A 9,271-nucleotide genomic window follows, 5' to 3' on the forward strand; every position below is an offset into this window, starting at 1 on the left:
CAGCATTTAGAGATAGAACTCAAAATAGTGAGAGACAAGTATGGTAAGTATGAAAATGAACAAAGGATGGGAACTCTAGAACCTAAGGAAGGTCAGTTTGTCCCTAAATAATTTGTTCCCTGGGATGGGAAAGTGACTTGAGGCATGTTCTTTGGAGACAAGACAATATAAAGTCTTCCCTGAAGAAGTTTCTAGCTTTCCCCACGATTCATTTTTCTTCCATCATATGTCTCCTATTTGTCCCCTTCTCTTTCCTCACACAGCCACCATCCTTCTTTAGGTCCTTATCACTTCTCCAGATGCTTCTCTCTAGACTTTGCCACCATGTTTTAGTTGCCTTCCTCCCTTGCTTCTCAGGTCCCCTTCCATCATTGATGATTTCTTCCAGAGCCTCTGTTTTGGGGAAGGGCCCTAAATAGTCATGCTTTAATTTCTGGACAGAAGCACCATGCCTTCCATGGGTAACTTCCCCTCTCCCTCTGTCCCCAAGGTCTTGTCAGCTTTCTTCTATATATTGTCTTCTCCCATCAGAATGCAAGCTCCTTAAGAGCAGGATGGTCTTTATGCTTGTATTTGTACCCCTGAGCACTTAGAGCAGCGCATGACACATAGTAAGTGCTTCATAAATGCTTGTGGACTTGCTGACTTGACTCTTGTCTGAACCACGCAATAGGCTTCTAATTGGTCTTCCTACTTCAAGTTTCTCTACACTCCAATTCCTTTTCCATTTAGGTGCAAAAATGTTTTTCCCAAAGCATAGATCTGCACATGACATTCTCCTAATCATTAACTCCAGTGATTCTCTGTTATCTCCAGGATCTTTTATTTGGCATTTCAAGCTCTTCATAAACTTCCCCTTTCCTCTCTTTCCAGCCTTCATACACTTGACTTTCCTCCCACATTCTACACTCAGCTACCCTGGACTACATGGGGGTCCCTCATTCATGACACTTCATTGTCCATCGCTATTCTTTGTCATTAGCCATCAGTCATGCCTAACATGATCTCTTTCTTCATCTTTCCCCTGTTCCTCCCTGACTGGCTTCTTCCAAAATTCACCTCAAATTTCAATCTCCTTTGGGAAGTCCTTTTCACATTCCCCCAGCCATCAAATGACCTGAAATTATCTTCAATTTTCTTTCTCTCATCTCTCATGTCTTTCATCTCTCTCTCTCTCTCTCTCTCTCTCTCTCTCTCCATACATATATACATTTACATGTTTATGTACATATAAGTACCTATATGTGTATGTGTGTATATATGTATATATGTGTATATATGTGTGTATATACATATGTACACATGCATAGATGCATGGATACACAAACACATATACCTACCTATACATGTGTGTGCATATATGTGTGTGTGTTTGTATCGTCAACCTGTAAAGTTTGGTCTAAGAAAGAAAAGATGTTTCAGTTGTGTCATTGTTAATTTCTCTCAAAGTGGGAGCACACATGCATGGGAGATACAGTGTTGGAACTGAGCACATTTTGGGATTAGGGTAAACAGTTTATATAAGGTGCACATGGATGATGTCACCCCATCATCATTTTACCTCTGGATAGAGAAAATATCTCTTTTACCAGACCACCCCCAGGATTTTGGCTACCTAGACAAAAGAATCTGTCTCCCCAAGTCTGAGCAGAACACAATGGACTTCCTTATCTTAGATTAAATTGCTTGTGAGCTTGGATGGGGTTTGACCAAGATAAGCAGAGTCAATGCAATCTCATTATTAGTCATATCCTTTTGGAAAAAAGCTGAACTTAAAGTCAGAACTTTGTAAGAAGGGGGCTGGGGGAAGCTCTGAATCTCCAAGATAATGAGCATGAAAAGTAATTTTTCACATTTCCCCATGTGATTCTAATGAGCGGTGTAGACTTCTCAATGAATCACTAACTGATATGGTCAAGATTTCATCAAAGGTTTTGGGACTTCTGACAGGTAACAATGTGGGATGAGGGTAATAAAATTTGATCAATGCATTGACAAAACCAAAGGAGGCAGTCCCCTTTAGTAAGTAGATGCATTGACAAAACCAAAAGGGGCATTCCCCTTTAGTAAGTCGACTATACAGATAAAAGATGCAAAGGGGGGTAGGGCCAAGATGGCGGAGGGAAAGCAGTGACTTGCTTGAGCTCTCCCTCAAACCCCTCCAAATACCTAAGAAAAATGACTCTAAACAAATTCTAAAGCAGCAGAACCCACAACAAAACAGAGTGAAACAAATTTGCAGCCCAAGACATTCTGAATGGTTAATTAGAAAGGTATATCATGTCAGGAAGGGAGAGGACTGCAGTTTGGCATGGGCGTCCAGGATGCAGCAACCCTTGAGCAGGCCTCAGAGGGCTGAATCACGGGCAGCTGTGGTGGTTTCCAGATTTCTCAACCCATGAATGCCAAAGACAATTTAGAAAGTCAGTGGGAAAAGTCTGTGACTGTGGTGAGAGAGGAGCTAGGTCTCAGCCCCAAGTCTTGGCCTGGGGCTGCAGCTTCTTCCTGAGCTTCCGGCCCACAGACTGAGGGGGAATTGAGTGGCTGATCAGAGCGGGATTGCAGGGTTCTCTTTGCCGGTGCTAAGGCAGGAATCTATTGCTTTATTGGTGCTTGGATCTGGGTCACAGTTCTGAGGGGTGGTCCTGGGGCAAGGAGTAGTGCTGGCATGGTGGAGCTTGTTGCGTCAGTGGAGAGAAAACACCTCACCCCTTATCATAGCACCTTAGAAGAACTGAAAATTTACGGGTCCCTAGAAGTACCTCTGAAAACAGCTGTACAAACCCCCAAAGCTTGGGACAGTACACTCTTCACATTGGAAGCAGACTTTAACCTTAACAAAGAGTTTAAAACTCCAGTAATTGGCCAGGATCATGAGTAAGCAGCGCAAAAAGAGTCAGACTATGTTATCTTACTTTGGTGACAAAGAAGATTAAAACATACAACCAGAAGAAGACAACAAAGCCAAAACTCCTACATACAAAGCCTCCAAAAAGAATATGAATCAGTCCTAGGCCTTAGAAGAGCTCAAAAGGGATTTTGAGGAGCAAGTAAGAGAAGTAGAGGAAAAACTGAGAGTGAGGCAAGAAAATCATGAAAAACAACTCACAGCTTGCTAAAGGAGACCCCAAAAAATACTGAATAAAATAACACCTTAAAAATAGCCTAACCCAAATGGCAAAAGAGGTCCAAAAAGCCAATGAGGAGAAGAATGCCCTAAAAAACAAAATTGGCCAAATGGAAAAGGAAGTCCAAAAGATTACTGAAGAAAATACTTCCTTAAAAATTAGAATAGAGCAAGTTAGTGACTTCATGAGAAATGAAGACACTGTAAAACAAATCCAAAAGAATGAAAAATTAGAAAACAATGTGAAATATCTCATTGGAAGAACAACTGACCTGGAAAATAGATCCAGGAGAGAAAATTTAAAAATTATTGGACTATCTGAAAGCCATGATCAAAAAAGAGCCTAGACATCATCTTTTAAGAAATGATCAAGGAAAACTGCCCTGATATTTTAGAACCAGAGGGCATAATAGAAATTGAAAGAATCCACCGATCTCCTCCTGAAAGAGATCCCCAAAGGAAAACTCCTAGGAATATTGTAGGCAAATTCCAGAGTTCTCAGGTCAAGGAGAAAATATTACAAGCAGCCAGAAAGAAACAATTCAAGTATTGTGGAAACATAATGAGGATAAGACAAGATTTAGCAGCTTCTACATTAAGGAACCGCAGGGCATGGAATATAATATTCTGGAGGGCAAAGAAGAAAGGACTACAACCAAGAATCACCTACCCAGCAAAATTGAGTATAATCCTGCAGGGGGGAAAATGGTCATTCAGTGAAATAGAGGATTTTCAAACATTCTTGATGAAAAGACCAGAGCTGAATAGAAAATTTGACTTTCCAATACAAGACTCAAGTGGAACATGAAGAGGTAAATGGGAAAGAGAAATCATAAGAGACTTATTAAGGTTGAACTGTTTACATTCCTGCATGGAAAGGTGAGAACTTTGTCAGTATTAGGGTAGTTGGAGGGAAAAAATTATATGTAGATAGATAGATAGATAGAGGGCACAGGGTGAGTTAAAGATGAAGGGGTCATATCTGGAGAATCAAATTAAGGGGTGAAAGAGGATTATACTAGGAGAAGGAGAAAGGGAGAGGTAGAATGGGGTAAATTATCCCACACAAAAAAAAACCAGAAAAGAAAAGGCTCTTAAAGTGGAGGGGAAATGGGAAGGTGAGAGGCAATGAGTGAATCTTATTCTCATAGGATTTTACTTAAGGAGGGAATAACATACACACTCAATTGGGTATGGAAATCTGTCTTACCCTACAGGAAAATAGGGGTGAAGGGCACAAGAGAGTAGGGGAATGATAGAGACGAGGGCAGATTGAGAAAGGGGGTAATCAGAAGCAAATACTTCTGAGGAGGGACAGGAACAAAAAAAGAATAGAATAAATGGGGGGGCAAGATAGGCTTAAGGGAAATAGAGTTAATTTTTCACAGCATGTCTACTATGGAAGTGTTTTGCATAACTGCACATGTATAGACTATATATTGAGTTGCTTGCTTTTTCAATGAGGGTGGATGGGGAGGGAGGAGAAAATTTGGAACCCAAAGTTTTAAAAACACATTAAAAAATGTTTTCACATGCAACTGGGAAATAAGAAATACAGGAAATGGGTTACAAAAATCTATCCTGCCCTACAGGAAAACAGAATGGGAAGGAGATAAGAGAACGGGGGAAGAAATAGAAGGGAAGGCAGACTAGGGGAAGGGGTATTCAGAATGCATGCCATCTTGGGGTGGGGGAAGGATGTGATGGGGTTAAAATTTGGAACTCAAAATCTTGTGGAAGTAAATGTTGAAAACTAAAAATAAATAAATTTATTAATTAAAAAAATAAAAGGAAAAAAGACAAAAAGAGAAAAAGTAAATGATAAATAAAATTGTCCATTTAAGGCTAAGAAGTCTCATCTCATATAGCTGTCTGGGGATACCATCTGATGAAGTTCTCTTGTCTGGGTGTGCTCTAAGCATTTTCCCACTAACTGTCCTCTTAGACTCCTTGTAGAGATCCTCTTTGTTAAAATCTCCTACAAAATTGGTCTTAACACAATTTTAAATTACTTTGCTGATAACCAGGTCAAATAATGAAAGTTATCTGAATCCTTATGTCTCTATTATTATAAAATCAAAATGGAAACTTTTTAGACCAGGGAACTTACATTTTTAGGTTGGCCAATTGTCATGTTGATATAACTAAGAAACTCAAATTAAAAACAGAAAAATTAGAAGTCAGTTTTTATAGTTCACATTATTAATTCCCCCATTAGGAGGATGATGTTCCTCTAAGATATTAGTAACAGAACACTTTTCGTAAGAGGATAGACTCCTATACATAAAAGACATAATTTAAAAGTTGCCTGATTAACTACAATTGTAACAAAAGTTCATGGATGGTATACATAAATACATTGAGTAATCAATTTTAAAACAGTGCATATCAAGTAAGTTATTTACAACAAAACATTTCCAACTTCTAGACATGTTCAAATAAATAACCTTTGATTAAAGTGATGTTTCAAGACATTTACAAAATAGACCATAAGCCATTCTTCTTCTAAAATAAATAATTGTAACAGAACTGAGACAAATATGATATTAACTAACAGAATCACATCCTGGTTTCACAAGTCTTTAACCTAATTATCCCCATACCATTATGAGGAATTAAAGGACCCTAGCTTACATAAGAATATATGTTCCAGCACCAATCTATTATTTAATAGATTTAACATTGTGCTTACAAAACCTTTTGATTACAGAAATTTGCTATAAAAAAATAGGGACATAACTATAGTAAGGGAATAATGTTTCCCTCACTTCATGTCAATTCCAGGAAGAAGTTATGTAGATGGCCAATTACATTAAGCCAGGCTTAAAGTCAGCCATGTGTCATATTGGGAAAATTGAGTCAGAAGAATACTGCCTCAGCTCATGCAAATAATTGTTGTCCCAGGCTTTCCCATGAGAACACTCTTTGCAGTTCATACATATAGTTCATAGACCCCATAAGGTTGCTGGCATCACAGAACATTAGCTCAGTAGCATTCCTTGACAATGCTACTTGGAGTCAAACCCAGAATGTCAGTTGATAGTTCCATAAAATCTTGAATAGCAAGTTCTAATAACCAGAGTTTCAGGTGAGTTCAGTTCTCAAGGATCACATATGTGATTATAATCTCACACTGGTAATGGTGGGGATAAGACCTGGACCACTAAAAGGAAAAGATCCCCCAGCCCCTGAACTTTCTCACCCATTTCAACAGCTCAGGTCACTGGCTTCCTGAGGCTTCCTGCCCATCTCACCTAGATACTCAATAATTCTTTAACTGCTCTTTTACTGTGGCTCTCAGGCCACTTAACTCCTTTCACTCTCTGCACCTGGCCCATACCTGGCTACTTGCCACTTCTTAATCCCATCCAGATCTTCTCATTATCTTTTCTTGTATATAAGTATCAATTTTACCCTGTTAAATGGCACAGACTCCCTAAGAATCTCTCCCATTTCTATTGCCATCACAATAGCAGACTCTTAAAATCTCTCTCACCCAACTAGTGTCATAATAAACTCACTACTCGGAATGAAAGAAGGCTTCATTCATTGAATTCTTTTGAGGCAGACGCATCTGTATCCTTGCACTTCGGGGTCCCTAGCACCCCAAACTGCATCAGGACTAGCTCTTTCTATTCAAGTGGGAGGGTGCTCTGCAAAGTACAAGCTAGCAGAAGAAGTTGTCCTAACTTGTCTGAAACATAGTGCATAGAAGGGAGGTTTGAGTGCAAATATGTGATTATGATGTCCATTTCCAACCTCAGAATACTGAAATAAATTTTAAGGATCTCTACACTCCCTCCCCGCACCACACACATTAAATTAATTTTAAACATACCTTAGGTAGGGGAATTGACTTTCTCCAAGGTTTTATACCCAATCAGTGGAAGAACCAGGACTAGGAACGGCATTCCTTGCTCTCTGCCTTAGGTCTTTTCCTGTGCCCTGTTGTCTATGAAGATATGAGCCCTCTTACTCTGGGCATCAGAGTTCATGGCCCAGGCCATGTGCTCCTGGGCCAGGTTTGTGTAGTTAATGGCCTTATCTTAATCTTCTCTTGCCTCAGCCCTACATTAAAGGTCCCATAAAGTGACATAAATCCACAGTGTCAGGGAAAAGGAGTTATATGGAGGAGGAAACTAATGTTAAATGGAGAGATGGATGGCTGGATAGAGACATATAATAACACTGCACTTCTTTGGCATATTGTCTGTATAGAGTTATACATGTACATACTCCATTTTTTATCTTTTTAAATTTTGAATTTCAACACCAAATAAAGAGTGTTGTATATACATATTAGAAAATGAAAGAGGATTGAATATGGATTCGGAGACTCCATTTCAAGCTGCTTTCTAAAATAAGTATATAATAAATTTTATGTATTTCAAAACTGACTGTGTTGTCTGTGCTTCCTTCTGAATTTCCTTCTGTTGATTTCTGTGCATTTAAAAAAATGTTTCAATGGCCTTCTTTTTTGACATCAGTATTGCTAACTCTCCCTTCCCCCTCAAACACAAAGTCCCTTCAATTAAGACACTAAAGGAAAGAAAGAATAAGAATCTTTGTAACAAATAAGCATATTCAAGCAAAGTGCATTTTCACAGTGGCTATGGTCAAAAGTGGATGTTTGTTACTGTACCTTGAGTCCATTACATCTTTATCATGAAGTGAGTAACGTGCTTCATCATAGGTCCTCTGGAGACATGACTGGTCACTGCACTGATTTGAGTTCTTAAACTTTTCCAAATTGTTTTCCTTTGCAGTGCTGGTTTTTGGTATAAATTATTCTCCCATTTCTGCTCACTTCACTCTGCTTCAATGCGCACTCCTGGGCATCATCTGAGATGGTCTTTGGCGTAATTTCTTACAGCCCAATAATATTTCATTAATTCCTATACCACAAATTGTTCACTCATTCCCAATTGGTAGGAAACCCACTCTTAGATTCTAGTTCCTTTAATTTTTCTTTTAATCTTCCCTCAAAGATCAGCAAGATTTTCGTCCCTTCCTCCTTTGCTCTCTACTTCCCGCTTTTCATTTCTATTTTCCTCCCTCCCTCCCTCCTTCCTTCTTTTCTCTTTTTTCCTTGCAGCTAATTCCTTCCTAGTATTATTTTCATGATTACTATGCCCACCACAACCTCCCTTCTTCCCCTGATGAATTTCTACACAACTCTGTGATCAATCATCCTTTCATTTTAGATAAGACTGAGATTAATCTAGTAAAGCTTACCCATCTCTTCTTCCTCCAAGTATGTATACACTTTTTCTCATGCACTGCATTTATGAAGATTCTACCTTCTCTTCCTTTTTTCCAGTATATTCCTTTGATGCTTCCTTTTCTTTCCTCTTTTATGACCCTCAGAGCAGAACTATTCTGCCCCCTAGGCCTTTTGTTTCTCTTGCTTAATTTCCTCAATTCACTTGGAAGACATTAAAGGTTTGAAGGGACTATTTTTTTCTATTCCCTCACTAAAACATCAGTAGTACATCATCAAACTGCTTCTAATAATTTCTTTTCTTAATTCATCAACTAATTAATTTTTAGTTTTGACATTCACTTCCATAAGATTTTGAGTTCTAAGTTCTAATTCTTTTTGAGTTCTCTCAATCCCTCCCCAAGACAGTGTACAGTCTGACATTGGCTCAACAGATTCGTTCATATTAAACATGTTTTCACATTAGTCATGTTTTAAAGAAGAATTAGAACCAATGGGAGGAACCACAAGGAAGAGGAAACAACAACAAGAAAAAGAGAGTGAATAGTATGCTTCAATCTGCATTCAGACTCCATAGTTCTTTTTCTGGATGGGATAGCATTTTCCATCATGAGTCTTTTGGAATTGTCTTAAATCTTTGCATTGACGAAAAGAGCTAAGTCCATCAGAGTTAGTCATTGCACAATATTGCTATTACTACTGTGTACACTGTTTCTCCTGGTTCTGCTCACTTCACTCAGCATCAGTTCATATAAGTCCAGGTTTTTCTGAAGTCTTCCTGCTCATTATTTCTTATGGAATAATAGTAGGCCATTACATTCATATAGCACAGCTTATTCAGTCATTCCTCAATTGATGGGCATCCCCTCAATTTCCAGTTCTTGGCCACTGCAAAAAGAGCTGTTATGAATATTTTTGTATGT

This window comes from Vombatus ursinus, unplaced genomic scaffold (assembly GCF_900497805.2).
Source record: "Vombatus ursinus unplaced genomic scaffold, bare-nosed wombat genome assembly UNPS02014826.1, whole genome shotgun sequence".
NCBI classification, from domain to species: Eukaryota; Metazoa; Chordata; class Mammalia; order Diprotodontia; family Vombatidae; genus Vombatus; species Vombatus ursinus.